The sequence below is a fragment of the Podarcis erhardii genome, assembly GCF_964252035.2.
Source record: "Podarcis erhardii genome assembly, chromosome: 3".
NCBI lineage: Eukaryota > Metazoa > Chordata > Lepidosauria > Squamata > Lacertidae > Podarcis > Podarcis erhardii.
The window spans coordinates 118,807,099-118,830,865 of record NC_138507.1 but is presented as its reverse complement, the minus strand read 5'-3'; the positions used below and the strand labels follow the sequence as shown (position 1 = coordinate 118,830,865).

General features: G+C 48.6%; 1 long non-coding RNA gene across 2 annotated transcripts; it reads left to right on the top strand.

Moving 5' to 3' along the window:
• The first annotated feature begins 3,731 nt into the window (after nucleotides 1–3,731).
• On the top strand, nucleotides 3,732–18,457 carry LOC309338076. 2 transcript variants are annotated; one of them, XR_014154672.1, is made up of 3 exons: nucleotides 3,732–3,792; nucleotides 16,856–16,988; nucleotides 18,282–18,457. It is a non-coding gene; the product is annotated as an uncharacterized lncRNA (long non-coding RNA). The 2 variants fall into 2 exon arrangements; XR_014154673.1 differs by lacking the exon at nucleotides 3,732–3,792 and adding an exon at nucleotides 9,361–9,942.
• The last annotated feature ends 5,310 nt before the right edge of the window (nucleotides 18,458–23,767 follow it).

Genomic DNA, 23,767 nt, shown 5'->3' with positions numbered 1-23,767 from the left:
ACAATGTGGTGACAGAAGAACTTAAGATAGAAAAAGGAACACGTCAGGGCTGCCCTATCTCTCCATTATTATTTATTTCGGTCCTGGAGGTGCTGTTGAACATGATTAGAAGGGATCGGTTGATTAAAGGAATTCAGGTCGGAGCTAAACAATATAAATTGAAGGCCTTCGCAGATGACCTGGTTTTGACATTACAGGAGCCAGAATCTAGTACGAAAAGGGTTTTAGAATTGATTCAAGAATTTGGTCATGTGGCAGGATTTAAATTAAACAAGCTTAAAACTAAGGTTTTAGAGAAAAATTTAACATCAATGGAAAAAGAAGGGTTTCAGAATGAGACAGGTTTAATTGTGGTTAAGAAAGTGAAATACCTAGGGATTAATATGACTGCAAAAAACTTGAACTTATTTAAAGATAACTATGAGAAATGTTGGTCAGAAGTTAAAAAAGATTTAAAAATTTGGTCAAAATTGAAGCTTTCCATGTTGGGTCGAATTGCAGCTATAAAGATGAATGTATTGCCAAAAATGTTATTTTTGTTTCAAACTTTGCAGATTGTGGACAAGATGGATTGTTTCAAGAGGTGGCAGAGAGACATCTCTAAATTTGTCTGGCAGGGCAAAAAGCACAGAATAAAATTTAAAATATTAACTGATGTGAAGGAAAGAGAGGGGTTTGCCCTGCCAGACTTTAAACTTTACTATGAATCAGCGGCTTTCTGCTGGTTGAAAGATTGGCTGCTTCTTGAGAACACTGACATTTGGGATTTGGAAGGTTTTAACAATGCTTTTGGATGGCATGCATATTTGTGGTACGACAAGGTTAAAGCGCACAAAGCTTTCAAACACCATATTGTCAGGAAAGCATTATTTAATGCACCCATGGAGGCAAAGGCTCTGAAAAGACTCAATATGGAGGCCAAATGGCCGAAATATTGGGAGATATTAGAACAAGAAGGAGATAAATTGAAACTGCAGAGTTTTGAGAAATTAAAAGATAAAGTGCGAGATTGGCTTCATTATTTTCAAATAAGACACAAGTGTCCGTCTCCGAGTGCCACCTGGTATGAGCGAGGTCCAGTGACTCCCACTACTGTGGCTGGCACCAAAGGAATGTTCCCCACAAAGTTCCAGGCAAAGACCTGGTTTCCTGGAACAAATGACCATGGCGTGTTGGCACAGCCTGGGGGTTTGGCCACGGCAAAGTCTGGGTGCAGCCGGGTGAGCGGGGACCTGAGGCAGAGGTCTATAAGCATTTCGGCAGGACTCTGCCCTGTGGCCGCATGAGGGGTGATGTGTTGTACGAACAAGTATTCGGTGACCAGCTCGTGCCAGTCTCCCCGGTCCAGGCACACCAGTGCCTCTTTTGCCGAGCACACCATTCTCTCTGCTTGCCCGTTGCTGGATGGATGAAATGGTGCCGTTAGGGCATGGCGGATGCCCAGTCACAAAAGATACCGCTCAAAAGTGCCTGACGTGAACTGCGGTCCGTTGTCGGAGACACCCATCAGGACACCCATGCATCGCAAAGAGGCCTCGCAGCACCCGGATGACGGCCTCGGCAGTGGTAGAGGGCATCAGGGCCACCTCCAGCCATTTGGAATAGGCGTCCACCACTGGACCGGCCATGAAAGGGACCGGCCAGATCGATGTGCACCCTCGACCAGGGTGTCTTGGGCGTCTCCCAGGTGTTTCCTTAGCTGCCGGTGGCGCAGGCCTTGATTCTTGGCATGCTTGACAGGCGGAAATCTAGGCAGTGATGGCATCATCCATGTTAGGCCACCAGACGTAACACTGAGCCAACGCCTTCATTTTGATGATTCCCGGGTGGCCAACGTGCAGAGCCTCCAGGACATGTTGACGGAGTCTTTGGGGAATCACGATGTGGTCTCCCCACAGCAGACAGCCACGATGAGCTGAGAATTTATGTTGTCTGGTTGCGAACTGCAGGAACTCTGATGCAAAAGGCCCTTGTGTCCACCCCCTCCACACCCAGTTGAGCACACGGCTGATGGTGCGATCCTGGGCAGATGCGGAGGCCACAGAGGCAGCTGATACAGGCGCTGCTGGAAGATCCTCAATGAGGAGGAGTGATGAAGCAGGAGCCATGTCTTCCACAAAGGCTGGAAGAGGGCAACGGCTGAGGGTGTTGGCATGGCCCATCAATTTCCCCGGGCGATGGACAAGCCAGTAGTGGCAGGCAGCCAGGAAAACAATCCATCGCAGCATGCGCAGCAAGAGGACTGGTGGAGGTGGACGATCACCGGCGAGGAGGCCCAGGAGTGGCTTGTGGTCAGTGATGAGGTCAAAAGTCCTTCCGTAGAGGTATTCATGGAACCTCTTCACTCCAGCCACAAGTGCCAGTGCCTCCTTGTCGAGCTGGCTGTAATTCCATTCAGTCAGAGATAAGCGTCCTGGAAAAGTAGGCGAGCAGGGCTTCTCTTCCGTCTGGAAAACGGTGACTAAGGACAGTGCCGATGTCAAAAGGTGAGGCGGCGAGGGCAAGGACCAGCGGCCTGGCTTCACTGTACTGTACCAGCACACTGTCCGATGAAAGGAGGGCCTTGACTGCGTTGAAGGCCGCCATCTCTCGATGACCCCAGGACCAAGGTGTCTTTGTGCTGAGGAGTCGGTGAAGAGGCTCAGCCACCGTGGCTTTGTGGGGCAGCAAGATGTTATAAAAGTTCAGCAGTCCCAGGAACGCCTGCAACTCCGTCTTGTTCTTTGGGATGGGGGCCTGCTGGATAGCGCAGATCTTGGATGTCATGATATATAACTTAACCGGCAATTAATGTTGACTCGGGACAGTCTGTCAGGATGCTGTCAGCAGCTCCTTGCTGGTTCCCCAGGAATCCATAGAGACAAGGAATCCTTTTTTATTTCAGACTTTACAGAGGGAGGGTATAGAACCCAGCCTCTTGGATAATGATGTTGTCCCCAGTGAATCTCTACCTCTTGTCTCTCCCACTTCCTCGTTTGTCATCATCAACAACATCTCCTCTATGGGTGCCGCTAAGTGTCCTCTGTCTTCGAAGTCTTTGCTTTCCTACTTTTAAGTCCCTCTGGGTTCTGGGAGATGGAGGGTCTGGGCTGTTTTCTAATGACAACGTGTCAGCCAGCTTGAAATAATATTTTACTCTCCTGTTAATTATTTGCATTTTATATTTGACTATGTGGTTTTTTGGTGGGGGTATTGAGTTGCTTTTTATTTTTATTAGGTATTTTGTGGTATTATATCTTAATTTTAGGGACGCGGATGGCGCTGTGGGTAAAACCTCAGTGCCTAGGACTTGCCGATCGTATTGTCGGCGGTTCGAATCCCTGCGGCGGGGTGAGTTCCCGTCTTTCGGTCCCAGCTCCTGCCCACCTAGCGGTTCGAAAGCACCCCTAAGTGCAAGTAGATAAATAGGTACCACTTTATAGTGGGAAGGTAAATGGCGTTTCCGTGTGCTGCGCTGGTGCTGGCTTGCCAGAGCAGCTTCGCCACCCTGGCCATGTGACCTGGAAGTGTCTTTGGATGGTGCTGGCTCCTGACCTCTTAAGTGAGATGAGCGCACAACCCTAGAGTCGGACACGACTGGCCCGTATGGGCAGGGGTACCATTACCTTTTATCTTAATTTTATTCTGTGAACTGCCCTGAGACCCACAGTTATAAAGCGGTATATTAAGTAAGTAAGTAAGTAAGTAAGTAAGTAAGTAAGTAAGTAAATGGCTTAGTCATCCTCTATGGTGTAATGATTGCAAAAGTGAGAAAAAGGACAAGAGAGCATGTGAATATTGCCCTTCCTTCAAGTAAGCAAAGAGTCCATCATTTTGTTGATTTTGCAGAGTCCGGAGCACAGCGGAAGGATGAGGAGTACGTGCCACATGCTTTAGATTATTTTATTTACACTTCAAAGCTGGTAGATTACAGAAAAGCATCTTGCTTCTCTGAGAGCAGAGAAAGATCCTCTCTCCTCTGAAGCACGGAGAGAACTGTGAAAAACAGGAAACCAGTGTACGTCACATCCAGTCTCCTTTCCTGTGGGAAAACCCAACAGCACAGACTGTGGAATGTAAACACCTGTCTCGTGACAAGCACTTCGCTGCACAGTGAAGGAAGCAGAAACCAACATCCTCCCCCTTTCTGTGAACATCACTGGGCAGCGTGTTTGTACAATATCAGTACAAACCCAACTTCTGCACATAGGTACAGTGTTGATCCCTTGATACAATCTTGGACAATACATCAGCAGGAATTTCATTACCTGGCATATAGGACACCGTTACGAGTCCCTTCTGAATACGTTCCCTAGCATGTTGCATCTTCAATTGCAAGTGCTTCGTGCTTTGCTTACAACCTTCAGAATTCAGCAAAGCCAAACATGCTTTGTTGTCCTGGTAAACCTGGATTGGACATTTGACAGGAATTTTCATGTCTTTGCACAATTGTAACAACCATTCACAATCTTTAAGTGAATAAGACAGTGCATTCAGTTCAGCTTCACAAGTACTTAAGCTAACTGTTGTTTGCTTCTTGCATGACCAATCAAATAGACCCTGACTGTACATATAACAAACTCCAGACGTACTTTTCCTGTCTGTAGTGTCACTTCCAAAACTTGCATCTGCAAATATCTCAAGACCACCAGACTTCTGATTGTTAAATCTTAGTCTGTAATGCATAGTGCCTTTCAAATACCGCGCTACGCGTTTCAGAGCTTTCCAATCCTTAACAGTAGGATTGTTTACTTGTCTGCTTAGCAAATTACAGCTAACAGCAATGTCTGGTCTTGAACATCTGGCAATGAAGTTTAGCTTGCCTAGAACACTTCTGTACAGTGTAGTGTCAGAAAATGCTTCTTCAGCGTCATCTACCTGATAACCTGTTGTCATCGGTGTGTCTACAGGGTTAGCATCCATCAGGTTTAGTTTGCCTAACACATCAGCAATTTTCCGTGACTGGTGTACTAGAATGTTACCATCTTGATCTCTCTCTATTTCCAGAGATAGGTAGTTGTTTACCTCACCAAGATCTTTCATGTCAAAGTGCTCTTTCAGTTGAGCTAGGGCGTTATTGTACATTGTGACATCTTTCCAAAAGAATAAAATATCATCAACATAAAACAAACAATACAGTTTCTTTTGCCCCTCCTCTTTGACAAATACACATGGATCAGCTTTCCCTTGCTGAAAACCCAGAGAAAACAATACTTCAGTGAGTTTTGTGTGCCAACACCATGCACTTTGTTTGAGACCATAAAGGGACTTCTTCAGAGCACAAACAAATCCCTGTTTTACCTGTATGCCACCAGGTGGAAGCATATAAAGTGATTCACCTAGAGATCCGTACAGAAAAGCTGTATTCACATCGTGGTGACTAATGTGTAGATTCTCCTCTGCAGCTAGCTTGAGCATAAGCCTGATGCTCTCATACCTCACTGTGGGTGAGTAGGCCTCGTGATAGTCTTCACCTGGTACCTGTGCAAAACCTCTGGCTACCAATCTGGCTTTGTGTCTGACTATCTTGCCATTTTGATCAGTCTTCGCTTTGAAGACCCATTTGCTTCCAAGCAGTTTCATTCCTGGAACTACTGGAATTAGCTCCCATGTTTTGTTCCTTTCTAAGGAATCAAGCTCAGCCTTCATGGCATTTAACCATGGCTCAGCATCCTTTGAATCCAAATCCTGGATTTCTTGGAAACTTGAAGGTTCAAATACCTTCTTGGAGCTTTTAACAGCTGTTACTGCTATTTTAGCAAACTCATCAGCAAATCTCTTTGGAGGTCTGCCTTTTGTGGCTCTTTGTGACCTGCGAATTAGCCGTAGGTCTTCAACACTCTCCTCTTCCTTCTTAGGAGAAAAATGACCTATTGTGAACAATGGTTCCTCCAATTCTTGATCAGAGCTTTCAGAGGGTCGCATAGAGGCTTTCACACTCTTGAAATCCTCTGAATCACCTGATTCAGTTTCAGACTCAGAATCAGAACCTTCATCAGTGGGTGTGGGTTGTTACGGCTGCTTTTGACTATCCTCAGTCTCATCACTGTCATCAGGATAACATTGGAAAATTCCCACATTCTCCCCCCACTTGGCATTGTACTCAACACTTCTTGTGAGCTTAATTGTCTTAGAGTCAGTCATCATTATTCTGTAAGAACCTTTCTGATAACCTAGAAAGATACCATGCAATCCACGCTTGTCTAACTTGGAGCTTTGTGGTGTGTGAACCCACATGTCAGAACCAAAAATTTTCATGTGTTTGATGTATGGCTTTTTGCCAAACATCTTCTCATATGGGGTACAACCAATCGCTGAAGATAACCTGCGATTATAACTGTAAGTGAAACACGAGAGAGCTTCGGCCCAATAACTCTCTGGAAGATTTGCATCATGCAGCAAGGTTTTTAACCCTTGAAGCAATGTCTGACTTGCCCTCTCGCAAAGTCCATTCTGCCATGGCGAGCGAGGACTAGACAAATCGTGTTGAATTCCTTTCTCAGTCAGAAAAGCTTCAAACTGCTGAGAAGTGAATTCCCCCCCCCCCGCGATCACTGAAAAGAATCTTTACCTTCTTACCATGCACATTTTCCAACCAAGCACAGGATTCCTTGAACCTTGGAAAAGCCTCTGATTTCTGCTTAAGATTGTACACATAAATATACCTGGAAAATGCATCAATGAGAACCATGAAGTACCTGTTTCCACCCAAAGAGGGCGCTAGTGGTCCAACCAAATCAGCATGAACAATTTGGTATGGTTCTATAGCTTGCCTACTAGACACCTTACCTTTTGCAGCCATTTTCACCTTGTTTGCTGTGCATGCCTTGCACTTCATGTGGTACCTGCAGGGTTTAATAGTCATACCTTCAACCAAGGCAGGCATTTTAGATACTGCCTCAAAATGCAAATGACCAAATTTCCGGTGAAAATCATGAATACATTCTGCATGCAAACTTTTGTTAGAACCTGCAATGCAACAAGTTTCATCCTACACATCATCATCAAAATACAAAACATACAAACGATCAACATATTCAGCATGCAATACATAATCATTTTTCTTTGTGATGATGCACTTTTTGTTCTTAAAGGAAACGTCAATTTTCCGTTCATTCAGCTGTCCAACGCTGAGTAGATTATGCTTGGCATCTGGTACTGTCAGGTCTGCCTCTAGGTCCCAGCTCACAGAGGACCAACGCCCGGTGGATATAATATACAAAGTCTTTATTGAAGTTTAGTTTCCATTTCAAAGCTCTGGGCGCGCAGACCCACGTCTCGACGCTAGACCGGCTAAGTCCCCTCTGACTCACTGCTCCTCCCACACCAGTTTAAGATCCTAGCCCGGCTCCACCTCCTACGCTGTTCTTTCCTTCGCTGGGTCCTTCTGCCCTCTGGGGTTTCCTCCTTCCTGGACTCCTCTGACGCTGACCCCCCTTGGTCTTCCCCTTCCTTCCGGCGGGCTTTAGGACCTGGCTCCCTACCCGGGCTCGCTGCTGTGCCGCTCGCCTGTACATTTGAACTTGGCGCGCGCGCCCAGCCGGTAACCTTCCTCCTGACCGTTTCCCTGCTTCCTGATGTGGGCGTGACCAAACCTGACTCCTCTCCTCCCGCTGGTGGTGAGAGCACTGGTCCCAATTCCTGGGACTCCCCCTTCTCACTGCGCTCTGGTGGGGAAGCTGGTCCTGATTTCCAACTGCTGCTCAGGGACTCCCCGCTGGCCCCTTCCTCCTGGGGCTTCCCCCCTGGAACCCCCCTCGCTCTGGCCATCGGCGCTCCCTTCTGTGAGTCCTCTGATTCGCTTGTGGAATAACTCTTTCCACTGTCACTGCCTGCGCCCCCCTCGGACTCCTCCTCCTCACTCTCCATTTGCTCCCCCTGTGTCTCTCCTTCTGAACCCCTGACAGGTACGTAAAGCACATCTTTTATCGATAAGTCCAAACTGTGAAGAACAACAGTTCCGTAGCCTTTACTGGGGATTGTGTGGTCATCCGCCTGGTGAATCGCACCTTCCTGCGGTGTAAAAGACACGAACAGTCGCTTATCATTGCACATGTGGTGGGTCGCTGCTGAATCAACCACGAAGAAAGATCTAGACGTTTTCTGGACCTTTGCAACCTCTGGAGTGAAGCGTGAGACCATTGCCTTGTGCTGTGTTTTCCTGGACACCGGACCTTTGCCTTTGCCTCGGCCTTTTCCACGCGATGAGCTTTCGCTGCGCTGCTCTGTCTTGGCTCTGGGATATTTGCATTCCCTCTTCATATGGCCTAGACGTCCACACGAGTAGCATTTCACTGCCTTCAAATCTTTGGCGCCATCTGGTGGTTCCACTGCACTCTGGGATGACGTCTGTGAAGACTCCCCCTTACCCATGCAGCTATCACCCTGGCGGTCTGCTTCATTCTGAATCATGGCAGTATCATAGGCTACTGTGAGCTGAGCAGTATCATGAACAGCAATCTGAGTGCCACAAGCATCAGCCAGCCTTCTGCAGCTAGCCATCATGACTCTGGCATTAGCCTTCTGCATCATCTCTGCTGCTTTAAATCAAGCTGCGTCACTATTTTCTGCAGCTGCTTTATTCCAAAAGCACTTTTAAAAGGTACTTTCGGTTTCCCCCAAGCCTATAAGCTTGTGCCTTTGAGCCTTTGCCTGTGCCCGGCAAACGGCTCCAAAAGTTCAAAGTCCAGCCATAAAGCCATTAATTAGGAGCTGGCAGGCTGTCCGGAGCATGAGCAACATACCTCTCATCAATCAACTTGACGCGCAGAGATATCGTCCGATCCGTCCCTCTGCATTCCTTTGCATTCTTTGCCGGCACTCCGAAGTCCATCCGTCACTTTGACTGCGTTGTTCTGGGCCCATAACCAGAAATGTTGATTTTGCAGAGTCCGGAGCACAGCGGAAGGATGAGGAGTACGTGCCACATGCTCTACATTTCTTATTTACACTTCAAAGCTGGTAGATTACAGAAAAGCATCTTGCTTCTCTGAGAGCAGAGAAAGATCCTCTCTCCTCTGAAGCACAGAGAGAACTGTGAAAAACAGGAAACCAGTGTACGTCACATCCAGTCTCCTTTCCCGTGGGAAAACCCAACAGCACAGACTGTGGAATGTAAACACCTGTCTCGTGACAAGCACTTCGCTGCACAGTGAAGAAAGCAGAAACCAACACATTTCACCTTTGAAATCTCCTTGCCCTGCATGTCCCCTCTCTACCTCTTCAATCGGTGGACTTGAATCTTTCTTTTTCTTTTTCTTTTTGGAAGAACTGTTGAAGCTATTACTACTACCAGTGCTATTTCCTGGGGGGGGGGGATGCAGGGGTCCGCATACCCCTAAACATTTTGTGAATCGAGGTTTGGCCAGATTGAGAAGCAGTATTTCAATATTTGTAGGAAAATGAGAGTAACCCTAAACATTTTTTAGGGGGGCAAAGCACGGGCTACTACTAAGAATAATCATTGTGGGAGGCGAGCATGTGAAAAGTCCCCTTCCTTCAGGTAATTGCAAGGGTCCAGCAATGTGGTGGGGACAGGTGAGGAGTGAGTCATTTACCTGAGGGATACATCCCCCTAGCACTGCCTATGTGGGGCATTGCATGCGCCTCATAAATGTTTTGTTTGATTCAAGCTATCTCCCTCTGAAACATGAATACAGCACATGTGAATGTTTGTCATTTTACTTCTGTGGAAACTGCTATGACTGACAGAATGCAGGAGTGCTTTTCCAGAGGCACGTGATTTTGGCAACGTTCTCATCCACGTCAGCCTAAGTCACAATGTCCCAAAGAAATTACAATTATGAAATCTTCTTCTCCCTACCTGCCCTCTCTTGGCAAGCTTGGGGGCTCCATTTAGCTTAAAAGCCGGCATTAGGTTTTGCCACCACAATTCATCCTGAGCCATGAGGATCCTTCACCTGGGCTTGGCTGTTCTCTCTTTGCTGTTCCTGGCTTCCCCAGGTAAAGGATGGAGAGGAAGAAGACAGAGGGACACCTGCCAGCCTATTATGGGGCGGAAGAGGGAGAGGAGTACAGTCGCTGTTCTGTGGCCTTGCAAAGGAAGCTCCCTTTACTTGCTAGAGATGTTTCTTTAGTGGTAATCTCTTTAGTGGGAATTCCTTGCATAAAAATGTATATATCTGACAAAATTGCCTACCAAAGTGTGTCTACCAGGGGAAATATGCACTGTGTTGCTGAATTTCCCCCATTATGCCCATAACTGCTATGTAATTTCCCCTGTTATAACCTATATTTTCATGCTATTGTCATGAAATTACACTTTTTCAGGTACATTTTTTAAAACACATTACTTGGAGGGAGAGCTGACTTTCAGAGGATAGCTGTGCTTTCATGTTCACATGTTGTCTTCATTATGGCACACTAATATAAGGGAAAAGGGACGTGGGTTGCCCTGTGGTTTAAACCACTGAGCCTCTTGGGCTTGGCGATCAGAAGGTTGGCGGTTTGAATCCCCACAACGGGGTGAGCTCCCATTGCTCGGTCGCAGCTCCTGCCAACCTAGCAATTCGAAAGCACATCAAAGTCAAGTTGATAAATAGGTACCGCTTTGGCGGGAAGGTAAACAGCTTAGTCATGCTGGCCACATGACCCGGAAGCTGTCTCTGGTCAAATGCCGGCTCCCTCAGCCTGTAAAGCGGGATGACCGCACAACCCCAGAGTTGTCTGCAACTGGACTTAACTGTCAAAACAGTCCTTTACCTTTTTTTTTTAATATATGGAAAATGGCATCGCATGTAAAACTGGTAAGGAAAAACAAATGTAGCCTCTTCTTTGCTCCGTTTGGTTAGATTTTATGGAATTCTATGCAGATTTATGGAATATTTTTTACAAAATAAAATTTTGATTTGTCTCTTCCACAGGTCTGCCAATAAATTTGGGGTATATAGTATCTAATTAGTGGGAATATTTTCTTGATATAATATAGAGCCTTTTATTCTGGGTAGTCGTAGGGGCTCTGATGGCTTCAGTTACAGGCTTTAGTTTCTCTATAACTTATAAGCCATGTGTAATCGTTCTAGGGGTTGCTCGTGCATAGACCGGTGCAACACCTGGCTGGGTTGCCTGAGTGAACCTTTTCTGTCCGGACGCCACTCACCCGTGGCTGTCTCAATCGCTGGCAGAATCCGTCAGTGGGCGTTTCTTGAACTTCTTCCAGCAAAGAAGCTCTTTGATGCCTAGTCTCCTCTTACTCTCCCTGCGCGGAAGCCTTCTGCGCAGGGAGGGTGTGGGCAGCGGAGGACCCTTACTCTCCCCGCTGGTCCCTGGCAAGGAGTCATGGGTCCGCCTCGCCGATTCCCCCATCTGCCCCCCTTCTCCACTGGTGCTATGCTGATTCTCTTCCCCAGAATATGGGCTGCCTCTCCCCATCCCGGGACGCTCTCTGGGACCCCTCCGGAGCCCGCTCTCTCCCTCCGGCCCTGATGGCAGTTCCACCTCCTCCCCAGGACCCCCACCTCCGGCCCTGATGACATCCACCTCCTCCCCAGGACCCCCACCCCACCCCCGGCACGATTTTCCGATACCACCTCCTCTCTCTCCTCAGCCGACGATGCGGGGAACCCCCTGAAGGAGCTGTCATCATCTCCTGAGGATTCAAAACCAGCCTCCTATCCGCTCGGATCTCTTCCCGCTGTTTGAACCTCCCAGTCTGATTCCTCTCCCTCGGACACCTCCCCTCCCTCCTCTTTGGAGGCAGGAAAACTCACAAAGTCCCCTTCATTGTCTGTGGGTCCAAATTCTTCCTCCCAGAATCTAGCTAGTGGTTTTGGCTTATTTGGGAACAAACTGTGGAATTCTTCCACCATATACCCATCACTGATTGATTCAGTGGGGACCCACGTGTTTTTCGACCTAGGTTCTCCCTCCCAGGCTACCAAGTACTCTACCTGGCGACCTCGCCACCTTGAATTGAGTATTTTCATGGCCTGGTTACAGTGTTCCCTCTCCTCTACCCGCGGGTGGGTGGTAACCCCTCCCTCCTGTCCCGGGAATTCCCTGTAAGTTGAAAGTAGGGACCTATGGAACACCGGATGTATCTTCATGCTGTCAGGCAACTTGAGTTTAAATGCCACTGGGTTTACCTGCTGTATTACCTCAAAAGGTCCCAGCCGCCTTGGCTGCAACTTCTTGCACCCTCCCTTTAGGGGTAACCCTTGGGATGACAACCACACCCGGTCTCCCACCCGTATGGCCTCCCCCTCCCGATGGTGCCTGTCCACCTGCCTCTTGTAAACTTCCTTGGCCCGCTCCAAGTTCAACCTGAGTTGCTGGTGCAAGGCCTCCATTTCCTCCACAAATTGCTCAGCTGTGGGTACACTCCATCCTTCCTCCCCCCGCCCCGGGAAGGCCCTGGGGTGACACCCATAATTGGCCATGAAAGGGCTCATTCCTGTGGACATGTGTTCAGCATTATTGTACGCAAATTCAGCCAGAGCTAATTTCTCTACCCAGTCGTTCTGTCTCTTGCTGACATAGCAGCGTAGGTATTGCTGGAGTATACCGTTTGCTCTTTCTGCTTGTCAGTTGGTCTCTGGGTGCCTCGCCGTTAAGAAGCTCACCTCGACCTGTAGCAAGCTCATGAGCTTCCTCCAGAACCGGGAGGTAAATTGTTTCCCGCGATCCAAGATAACCCTCAAGGGAGCTCCATGTAGTCTAAAAATGTGATCCACAAACAGCCTGGCTGTCTCCTCTGCCGTTGCTGCATGTGAGCAAGCTACGAAATGGCACATTTTCGTCAGTAGATCGACTACTACCATGACCGCTGTCTTCCCCCTAGACTTGAGCAGATCTGTCATAAAATCAATGGACACCACCTCCCAGGGCTTTCCCGGTGTAGGTAGGGGTTCCAGTAACCCTGTGGGGGCCGCCCTTTCCCCCTTAGCCCTCTGGCATCGGTCGCACCCTAATACATATTCTCATACGTCTTCCCTCACCTTTGGCCACCAGAACTGCCTGGTGACAAGTAGCATGGTCTTGTGCTGTCCAAAGTGCCCAGCTGTTGGGTTGTCGTGGAGTTGCCTAAGTACCTTCCCCCTCAAAGTCTCCCCTGGTACATACAGCGCTCCCTTATAGTACAGTAGCCCTTCCTTTTCCTCAAACCCTCCATTGTCTTCCTTTCCGTCCCTGAGTTCCCTAATCTTGGCCTGAGCAAACTCATAATCTCTGGTGAGCCCTGCCAGTTCTCATTTCCCAACCCACGTTCCTCCACACACACACCGGTCCTCGGGGAACATGTGTCTGGTCTCTGGTGGCCCCTCCCCTTCCATGTACTCCGGTTTCCTGGAGAGAGCACCTGCCCTTACGTTTTCCTCTCCCGGGACGTATCAAATCTCGAAGAAGAACTTGGAGAACTCCTGGGACCATCAGATCTGTCTCTGGTTGAGCACTCGTGCGGTCCGCCAGTATTCCAAGTTCTTGTGGTCCGTTCGGACCTGGATTTTGTGCCGCACCCCTATCAACAGATGTCTCCATTGCCGAAATGCCGCATAGATCGCAAGCAATCCTCGGTCATACACCGTGTAGTTTTGCTCCGACTTGCTCAGCTTCCTAGAGAAAAAGGCACACAGCCTCCAGTTCTGCTTGGCCCCGGGCTGCAAAAGTACTGCCCCAACTGCGCAGTCGGACGCGTCCGTCTCCAGTCTCATGGGCTTCTCTGGATCCACATGCAGGAGCTGCTCCTACGAGGCGAACGCCTTCTTCAGCTTTTCAAAGGATTGCTGCGCATCCTCTGTCCATGCGAACTTCTTTTTGCTACTAAGACAATCCGTTATGAGCGCTGTCAAGTGAGCAAAGTTCTTTATGAACTTCCTGTAGAAGTTGCTGAAGCCTAGGAACCTCTGCACATCCTTTGTGTTTTGGGGGGCTTTCCATTCCAGCACTGCCTTCACCTTGCCCGGATCCATGGCTAGTCCTTTGTCGGACAACCTGTACCCCAGGAACTCGACCTCCCTGGCGTGGAATTGGCATTTTTCCAGCTTGACCCACAACTGATGCTTCTTCAATCTCTGTAGCACCTCCCTGACGTCTCTGATGTGTTGCGTTTCATTGTCCGAATAGATCAAGACGTCATCCCAAAAGACTATGCAATTCTTGTACAGCAGGGGCCCCAACACATGGTGCATGAAGGCTTGAAAGCAGGCAGACCCCGATTGTAATCCAAATGGCATGACTAAGTACTCAAAAGCCCCCAGGGGGGTGAACATGGTCGTTTTCCATTCGTCCCCCTCCCTTATCCTAATCAGATTATATGCTCCCCTGAGGTCCAGCTTGGTAAAAATCTTTCCCCGCCTCACATGTGTCAAAATATCGTCGATCCTGGGCATTGGGAAAGCTACGGGTTCTGACACCAGGTTTACGGCCCTGTAATCCACAACTAATCTGGGCTGATTAGTCTCTTTTTTGTCCACAAAGTACATGGGACTGCCCCCCACCGTCTTGGATTCCCTTATGAAACCCCTCTTCAGGTTCTTGTCAATAAACTGCCGCAACTCCTGCATCTCCCGGTCGGACATGGCATACAGCTTACCCACCGGTAACTGAGCCCCTGGAAGCAGGTTAATTTGGCAGTCAAATGGTCTGGGGGGGGCAGTCTGTCTGCCTCCCTCTCGCTGAAGACCTCCTTCAAATCCGCATATTGCGGTGGCACCTCCCTTTTTTGCTCCAGGGCCGCCCCAGCCACCTTGGCCACAGTCATCCTTGGTTCCTTCCCTCCCAGACAGTGTTCTAAGCAGCAAGCTGACCCAAAGGTGACCAACCGCTGATGCCATGACACTACTGGGTCATGTATTGCCAGCCAGCTCATTCCCAGTATTATTGGGGGTCCTGCCAGCGCGGCCACATGAAAGGCTATGGTTTCCATGTGCCTGGAGACACTCATTCGCATTGGCGGTGTCTGGTGTGTCACTTCCCCTCCCAGGAGTTCCCTGCCATCGATGGTATTCACCTGCAAGGGAAAATCTAGTGGCAACAGGTGGAGCTGATGCTCCAGAGTGAAGTCTCTGCTAAAGAAATTACACGAGCTGCCAGAATCTAGCAGCCCCTCCACTTTGACGGGGTGCCCATTTGGGAGTTCTAGCACCACCTCTATGGCTATAGTTGCCCTGGGTGGGTCAGGCTGGGGCACTTCTATTGGTTGCTGGCCTGGCTGCTGCCCCCACTGGTTGGCAGCCAGGCGTTGTCGTTTCCCTGCACCGGCCCCTCCTCCCCCTTCTCGTCGTAGTCCCCATCATGCCTTGCCAGGCTTTCCGTTGAGGGCAGACCCTTGCAAAATGTTCCGGTTGCTGACAGAGGAAACACTTCTTTGTAGTTTTCCCCTCCTTCCCCTCCCTCTTCCGGCCTTCACCGGCGTTTGGAACTGCGCACAGAAAAAGCGGTTGCCATGGAAACGTTCTCCCCTTATCTCTCGCTTCTCCTGAGACTGCACTTCCTGGCGTACTCCGATCGCCAGCACAGCCTTTGTGAGTTCTTCCATCGACCGCGAGCAGGGCACTCGGGACAGCTCGTCTTTCATTCCAGGGTCCAAACCCACCTCAAACAACATTTGTATTGGTTCAGAGTCCAGATCCCACCCGAGCTTGTGGACTAACATCGCAAAACGCGACCAGTAGTCTCTGACGGACAGGCCCCCCTGCTTGCACCCCATCAGCTCCCTCCGTGTCACGCATTGCTCCACCTCGCTGGAGAACATCGCGTCCATCGCCTGGTAGAATTTCTTAAGATCTTTCAATGCATAATTCTGCATCACCATTCGCGGGCCCCATCCTGCAGATGTCCAACAATGTAAGCCACCCTCTCCCCGTCATCCGCAAAGTCATTTTTCTGCAAATCCAAAGCGTATTGAATTTCCTTTCAGAAGGCATTGTAGTCCTGGGGCTTTAAACCAAACTTATTTACCAGCCCCGGGACCTTCCTCCCTATCGGGGTGGCTCTGACCTGTGCATCCTGAGCCCGTCTCTCCTCCAGCCGCACGGACAGGGTAGCGACATGCGCCTCCAGGTCTCAGTTCCTCTTGACCAGACCTCACACCCTGGCTTCTTGCTCTGTCCCTCCGGCCGGCGCTGTTTGGCTCATCGTGCTGCCTCTCTGGGGCTGTGCACAAGCAACGTCAGGGACTGACGGATTGCTGTAATGCTTCTAGGGGTTGCTCGTGCGTAAACCGGTGCAACACCTGGCTGGGTTGCCTGAGTGAACCTTTTCTGTCCGGACAGCCACTCACCCGTGGCTGTCTCAATCGCTGGCAGAATCTGTCAGTGGGTGTTTCTTGAACTTCTTCCAGCAAAGAAGCTCTTTGACGCCTAGTCTCCTCCTACTCTCCCTGCGCGGAAGCCTTCTGCGCAAGGAGGGTGTAGGCAGCGGAGGACCCTTACTCTCCCCGCTGGTCCCTGGCAAGGAGTCATGGGTCCGCCTCGCCGATTCCTCCATCTGCCCCCCTTCTCCACTGGTGCTACGCTGATTCTCTTCCCCAGAAGATGGGCTGCCTCTCCCCATCCCGGGACATTCTCTGGGACCCCTCCGGAGCCCGCTCTCACCCTCTGGCCCTGATGGCAGTTCCCTGACACCATATGTGCCTCACTTCTTGCTGTCGTGTTTCGTAGACTGACACCCTCCACTCATGAGCAAATATCTGGATAAGCACATTTACCATTTCTTCTTGTGAATGTAGCAAGGGTGGTAAACACCAGTGGCCACTGGCAGGGGTGGGGGTGGGGGTGGGGGGTAGGAGTTGGGATGCCACAGCACCCAGAGCCTCACAGAGCCACTCCTGTTCAAAGGGCTTTGGAGTTGTTTATCTCTTTCATCCAGTTGTGAATTAACTTCCTTCTCCCCACTTATGTTTGTTTCTCTCTTTGCACAGGATCTGCACAGTACCAGGAACCCAAGAATACTAGGCAATGCCATAGGGCCAATGGTATTTGCTACCCTACACCTTGTCCCAATAATTCTAAAAAGATTGGAAGGTGTCTTTATAATTATTTCTGTTGCAAAAGGTAATTTCAGCTTACCAAAAGAGAATTACACCTCCTGCCCCTCTCCCATTACCCTCTGGATTGATCATTTTAAGTACCCATTGCAGCGTCCCGTAAACTGATCATCCTTTGCCTGCAAGCTCAATTGCTCCATTGCAAAAATAAAAATAAAAATACCTATGCCAGAATCAGCCAAGGGTGGAACATCTCATTTTGCCGCTTGATGCAATATGCTAATTGCTGCTTGGCCATTCTGCCGGCACGGCTCCTAAGCCCATCTACCTGCTCCTCCTGCCATGGCCTGATCTGCCGCTGACACACACCATACCCTGTTGGTTGCAGGCACAGAAGCGGCACTACCATTCTTGCCCATTTTAAGCAAGATGGTGCCGAGTTCTTTCCCCACAGGCAGAACCAGCGGGGCAGGAGGGGCACCAATGGGTTTGTTGTCTGAGGGACTTCTGCGACCAGAATCAGGGTCCTCACCTGCCTCATGGCTGGTCTAGCTGTCTTTGGGCTCTATGACCTGTGAGCTTATGCCAGATCTCCTTTGCCAAATCCCTAAACCACACCGGATGGGCACATTTAATTTGTTGTGCAGCTTCATCCATTATTTATCTCAGTGCCTAAGGGATGTCTATTCTGCAGCTTTAACAGATGCTGGGCTCTTACTCTGTGTGGTGTCCTGCCCTCCACCATTTAAGATTACCTCAGTTTCACATGCCATACATTCCATGCAAATCTCCCACTTTCAATTCCAAGCAGCTTCATTATTATTTTAACTTTTAAAGAAAGAACCTGAGGCAGTAGACTTTTGTCTTGGGTCATTGCAGAGAAATTAGCAACTGGACTGAATGAACCCCAGGGTGCCAGTTCTCCGGTGTTTCTCAAAACATTGTCACAAAATTATGAGCAAGCTTTTTGTTAACCCAGAACTCTTCCTCAGGGCCACAAAGACAAGAAATCCCTGCTCTGCATAACATCCAGTCTGCAGGAGAATATTGGAGACCTTGAAAGCTTGCTCACTATTCTGTGACATATTTAATTATAACTAAAAAAAAAAAAAAAGGCCCCCAGGGGTAGGGGTGTCTGAGAGACTGCATTTAATTCTCATCGAAAGGTGAATCTATGTAATTCATAGTTTCTGGAAATGAAAAACTGAAACAGTCCTATCCCTACCCAATGGTTTATTATCATGAAATGTTTCTTGTTGTCCAACATGCCTTGCTTTGTATTTTTGTGTCTCAAACATGGTCACTTTGCTATGAAACTGAGTTAACTCTTGTCTTTTTGTTGCTGGTTTCTATGTTTTAGACGGGAGGAGTGATAGATGCCTTTGAAAAGTGGAAGATGCTTCCTCTCTTTGAGACCCGCTGGATCCCGCTTGATCCCCAGCTAGGGACTTCTTCTCCAAAGCATCCAGATTGAAAAAAGCAACAGTTTCAAGGCTCACATGAGCTTGTGCCTTGCAATAAAAGCAGATCCAAAAACCTTTCCCCTCTGTTTTTCATTTCTAAGCATGACTGTTCTTGCTAGTGAAGCCAAAATGGCACCTAACGTCCATGAGAAGGAGGTGTCAGCAGGCATGGTTTGTGGGGAGGCCCAAAACATCATTAGAAAGGAGGACTAAAAGGGGGTGAGGATCCCCCCAAACAGTCTAGTGAGCAGGACTGGGCCACAATGTGGGAAATGAAGAGTGACAAAATATGGGGGCTGGAATGATAGGGAGAAGAAGTTCAGTTCTGCTTCCATTTAAATGTTAACCAACCTGAGTGGCACTCTTTTAAAAAGTTTGCCAGTTGAAATATAGTTATCCTTCAAAACTCACAGGTGTCTGAATTTTGGGATTATTGAACTGACCAGACCAGATCTGGGAGCTTCTTCTTATAGATTCTAGGCTCCTCCAGCTACAGGATTACAGGATGGGAAGTAGTCCAGGCTTTTACAGAAACTAGCTTCACCAAGCTCACTTATTATTATTATTATTATTATTATTATTATTATTATTATTACACATAATTGCATGCACATGTGCTTACTAAGAAGAATTCTTCATCCGAGCATTCCATGGCATCCAGTCTGGTGAGATAAGAAAATGCAAATAATAACAATAACAATAACATTAAAACAATAACAATAATTTATTATTTATACCCCACCCATCTGACTGGGTTTCCACAGCTACTCTGGGTGGCTTCCAACAGAATATTAAATGACAATAACCTATTAAACATTAAAAACTTCCCTAAACAAGGCTGCCTTCAGATGTCTTCTAAAGTTTGGTAGTTGTTTTTTTCTTTGACATCTGGTGGGAGGGCGTTCCACAGTGCGGGTGCCACTACCGAGAAGGCTCTCCGCCTGGTTTCCTGTAACTTGGCTTCTCATAGCGAGGGAACTGCCAGAAGGCCCTCAGCACTGGACCTCAGTGTCCGGGCAGAATGATGGGGTGGAGATGCTCCTTTAGGATTACTTCACTGAGGCCATTTAGGGCTTTAAAGGTCAACGCCAACACTTTGAATTGGGCTCGGAAACGTACTGGGAGCCAGTGTAGGTCTTTCAAGACCAGTGTTATATGGTTTCGGTGGCCGCTCCCATTCACCAGTCTAATTCTGGATTAGTTGTAGTTTCTGGGTCACCTTCAAAGGCAGCCCCACATAGAGCGCATTGCAGTAGTCCAAGCAAGAGATAATTAGAGCATGCACCACTCTGGTGAGACAGTCTATGGCCATCTAGGGTCTCATCTGCGTACCCGTTGGAGCTGATATACAGCTGCCCTGGACACAGATTTGACCTGTGCCTCCATGGACAGCTGTGAGTCCAAAATGACTCCCAGGCTGCGCACCTGGTCCTTCAGGGGCACAGTTACCCCATTCAGGACCAGGGAGTCATCCACACCTGCTCGCCTCCTGTCCCCCAAAACAGTACTTCTGTCTTGTCAGGATTCAACCTCAATCTGTTAGCTGCCATCCATCCTCCAACCACCTCCAGACACTCACACAGGACCTTCACTGCCCTCACTGGTTCTGATTTAAAAGAGAGGTAGAGCTGGGTATCATCCGCATACTGATGAACACCCAACCCAAACCCCCTGATGATCCCTCCCAGCGGCTGCATGTAGATGTTGAAAAGCATGGGGGAGAGGACAGAACCCTGAGGCACCCCACAAGAGAGAGCCCAGGGGTCTGAACACTCATTCCCCACTACCACTTTCTGAACACTGCCCAGGAGGAAGGAGCAGAACCACTGTATGACAGTGCCCCCAGCTCCCAGCCCCTTGAGATGGTCCAGAAGGATGTTATGGTTGATGGTGTCAAAAGCCACTGAGAGATCCAGCAGAACTAGGAAACAGCTCTCACCTTTGTTCCTAGACCGCCGGAGATCATCAACCAGTGCGACCAAGGCAGTTTCAGTCCCATGATGAGGCCTGAATCCTGACTGGAAGGGATCCAAATGGCATGCCTGGAATTGTTCAGCAACTACTCCCTCAATCACCTTGCCCAAGAATGGAAGATTTCAGACTGAGTGATAGTTGGCCATATTGGCAGCATCTAAAGATGGTTTTTTAAGAAGTAGTTTCCTAACTGCCTCTTTCAGCCTGTCTGGGAAGGTTCCCTCACAGAGAGAAGCATTCACCACCCCACGAAGTCCATCGCCCAGCCCTTCCCCGCTAGCTTTTATAAGCCAGGATGGGCAAGGATCCAGGAGACAGGTGGTTGGTTTCACTCATCCAAGCAGCCTGTCCACATCCTCAAAGGTAACAAATTGGAATTGATCCCATGCAACTTGACTAGACAGGACTCTAGCACTCTCCCGCCCCAGCCCTGCTCCCATGGTGGAGTCTACCTCTTCCTGAATCTGAGTGACTCTATCTGCAAAAAACTTTGCAAAATCATTGCAGGACATCATGTGGCCCGTACTGGGCCCTGATGTAGCAGATGGTTCTGCTGAATTGCAAACCACCTGAAAGAGTTTCCTGCTGCTGTTTTCTGCAGCTACAATAGAGGCGGTGAAGAAAGTCCTCTTTGCCATCGCTACCGCCACTTGGTAGGCTCGACACTGAGCTCTAACCTGAGTCCGGTCCGCTTCAGAATGAGTTATCCGCCAACTGCGCTCTAGCCATCTCAGCGATTGTTTCATTGCCCTCAGATATGTGGAAAACCATGCAATCGGAGAGGCCGCTTCAGAGCCCTGGTTAACGCCACATTCCAGCGGGCCACCAGGGAATCAGCTGAAAGGCCATCAACCGCTCCTTCCTCCTGGGACGTGTTAATAAAGTGGTGGGCGGGATGAGTGTTCAGATCCCTGACCTCTCTCTTGTGGCGTGCCTCAGGGTTCTGTCCTCTCCCCCATGCTTTTCGACATCTACATGCTGCCACTGGGAGAGATCATCAGGGGGTTTGGGCTGGGTGTTCCTCAGTATGCGGATGATACCCAATTCTCTTTCAAATCAGAACCAGTGAAAGTGGTGAAGGTCCTGTGTGAGTGTCTGGAGGCAGTTGGAGGATGGATGGCAGCTAACAGATTGAGGTTGAATCCTGACAAGACAGAAGTACTGTTTTTGGGGGACAGGAGGCGGGCAGGTGTGGAGGACTCCCTGGTCCTGAATGGTGTAACACGTCCCTGAAGGACCAGGTGTGCAGCCTGGGAGTAATTATGGACTCACAGCTCTCCTTGGAGGCGCAGGTCAATTCTGTGTCCAGGGCAGCTGTTTATCAGCTCCATCTGGTACGCAGGCTGAGACCCTACCTGCCCGCAGACTGTCTCACGAGAGTTGTGCATGCTCTGGTTATCTCCCGCTTGGACTACTGCAATGCGCTCTATGTGGGGCTGCCTTTGAAGGTGACCCAGAAACTACAACTAATGTGGAATGTGGCAGCTGGCCTGGTGACTGGGAGTGGCCGCCAAAACCATATAACACCAGTCTTGAATGATCTACATTGGCTCCCAGTACGTTTCCGAGCACAATTCAAAGTGTTGGTGCTGACCTTTAGAGCCCTAAACGGCCTCGGTCCAGTATACCTGAAGGAGCATCTCCACCCCCATCATCTGCCCAGACACTGAGGTCCAGTGCTGAGGGCATTCATGTGGTTCCCTCGTTGTGAGAAGCCAAGTTACAGGGAACCAGGCGGAGAGCCTTCTCGGTAGTGGCATCTGCCCTGTGGAACGCCCTCCCATCAAATATCAAAGAGGAAAACAAATACCAGACTTTTAGAAGGCATCTGAAGGCAGCCTTGTTTAGGGAAGTTTTTAATGTTTAATAGGTTATTGTATTTTAATAATCTGTTGGAAGCCGCCCAGAGTGGCTGGGGAAACCCAGCCAGATTGGCAGGGTATAAATAATAAATAAATAATAATAATAATAATAATAATAATAATAATAATAATAATAATAATTATTATTATTATTATTATTATCATCATTCTCTTATCTCACCAGACTGGGTGCCATGGGATCCTAGGATGAAGAATTATTCCTGGTAGGCACATGTAAGGTAAGGTGGACGTAAGGTGCCATTTTGGCTTCACTTGCAAGAACACTCATGCTTAGAAATGAAAAACAGAGGGAAAAGGGCTTTTAGATCTGCTTTTATTGAAAGGCACAAGCTCACGTGAGCCTTGAATATGTTGCTTTTTCAATCTGGATGCTTTGGAGAAGAAGTCCCTAGCTGGGGATCAAGCGGGATCCAGCGGCTCTCAAAGAGAGGGAGCATCTTCCACTTTTCAAAGGCATCTATCACTCCTCCCGTCTAAAACATAGAAACCAGCAACAAAAAGACAAGAGTTAACTCGGTTTCATAGCAAAGTGACCATGTTTGAGACACGAAAATACAAAGCAAGGCATGTTGGACTACAAGAAACATTTCATGATAATAAACCATTGGGTAGGGATAGGTCTGTTTCAGTTTTTCATTTACAGTAACTATGAATTACATAGATTCACCTTTCGATGAGAATTGAATCCAATCTATTGCCCATACTCACCCCTGAGGGACTTTCTTTTCTAGGTACAATTAAATATGTCACAGAATAGTGAGGGAGCTTTCAAGGACTCCAATATTCTCCTGCAGACTGGATGTTATGCACGGCTGGGATTTGTTTTCTTTGTGGCCCTGAGGAAGAGTTCTGGGGAAACAGGAAGCTTGCACCCCATTTTGTGAGAGTGTTTTGAGAAACACGGGAGAACTGGCACCCTGGGGTTCATTCCGTCCAGTTGCTAATTTCTCTGTATGCACCCAAGACAAAAGTCTACTGCCTCAGGTTCTTTCTTTAAAAGATAAAATAAGAATGAAGCTGCTTGGAATTGAAAGTGGGAGATTTGCATGGAATGTATGGCATGTGAAACTGAGGTAATCATAAATGATGGAGGGCAGGACACCACACAGTGTAAGTGCCCAACATCTGTTAAAGCTGCAGAATAGACATCCCTTAGGCACTGAGATAAACAATGGATGAAGCTGCACAACAAATTAAATGTCCCCATCCGGTGTGGTTTAGGGACTTGGCAAAGGAGATCTGGCATAAGCTCACAGGTCATAGAGCCCAAAGACAGCTAGACCAGCCATGATGCAGGTGAGGACCCTTCATCTGGTGGCAGACGCCCCTCAGACAACAAACGCATTGGTGCCCCTCCTGCCCCGCTGGTTCTGCCTGTGGGGAAAGAACTCGGCACCATCTTGCTTAAAATGGGCAACAATGGTAGTGCCGCTTCTGTGCCTGCAACCAACAGGGTATGGTGTGTGTCAGCGGCAGATCAGGCCATGGCAGGAGGAGCAGGTAGATGGGCTTAGGAGCCGTGCCGG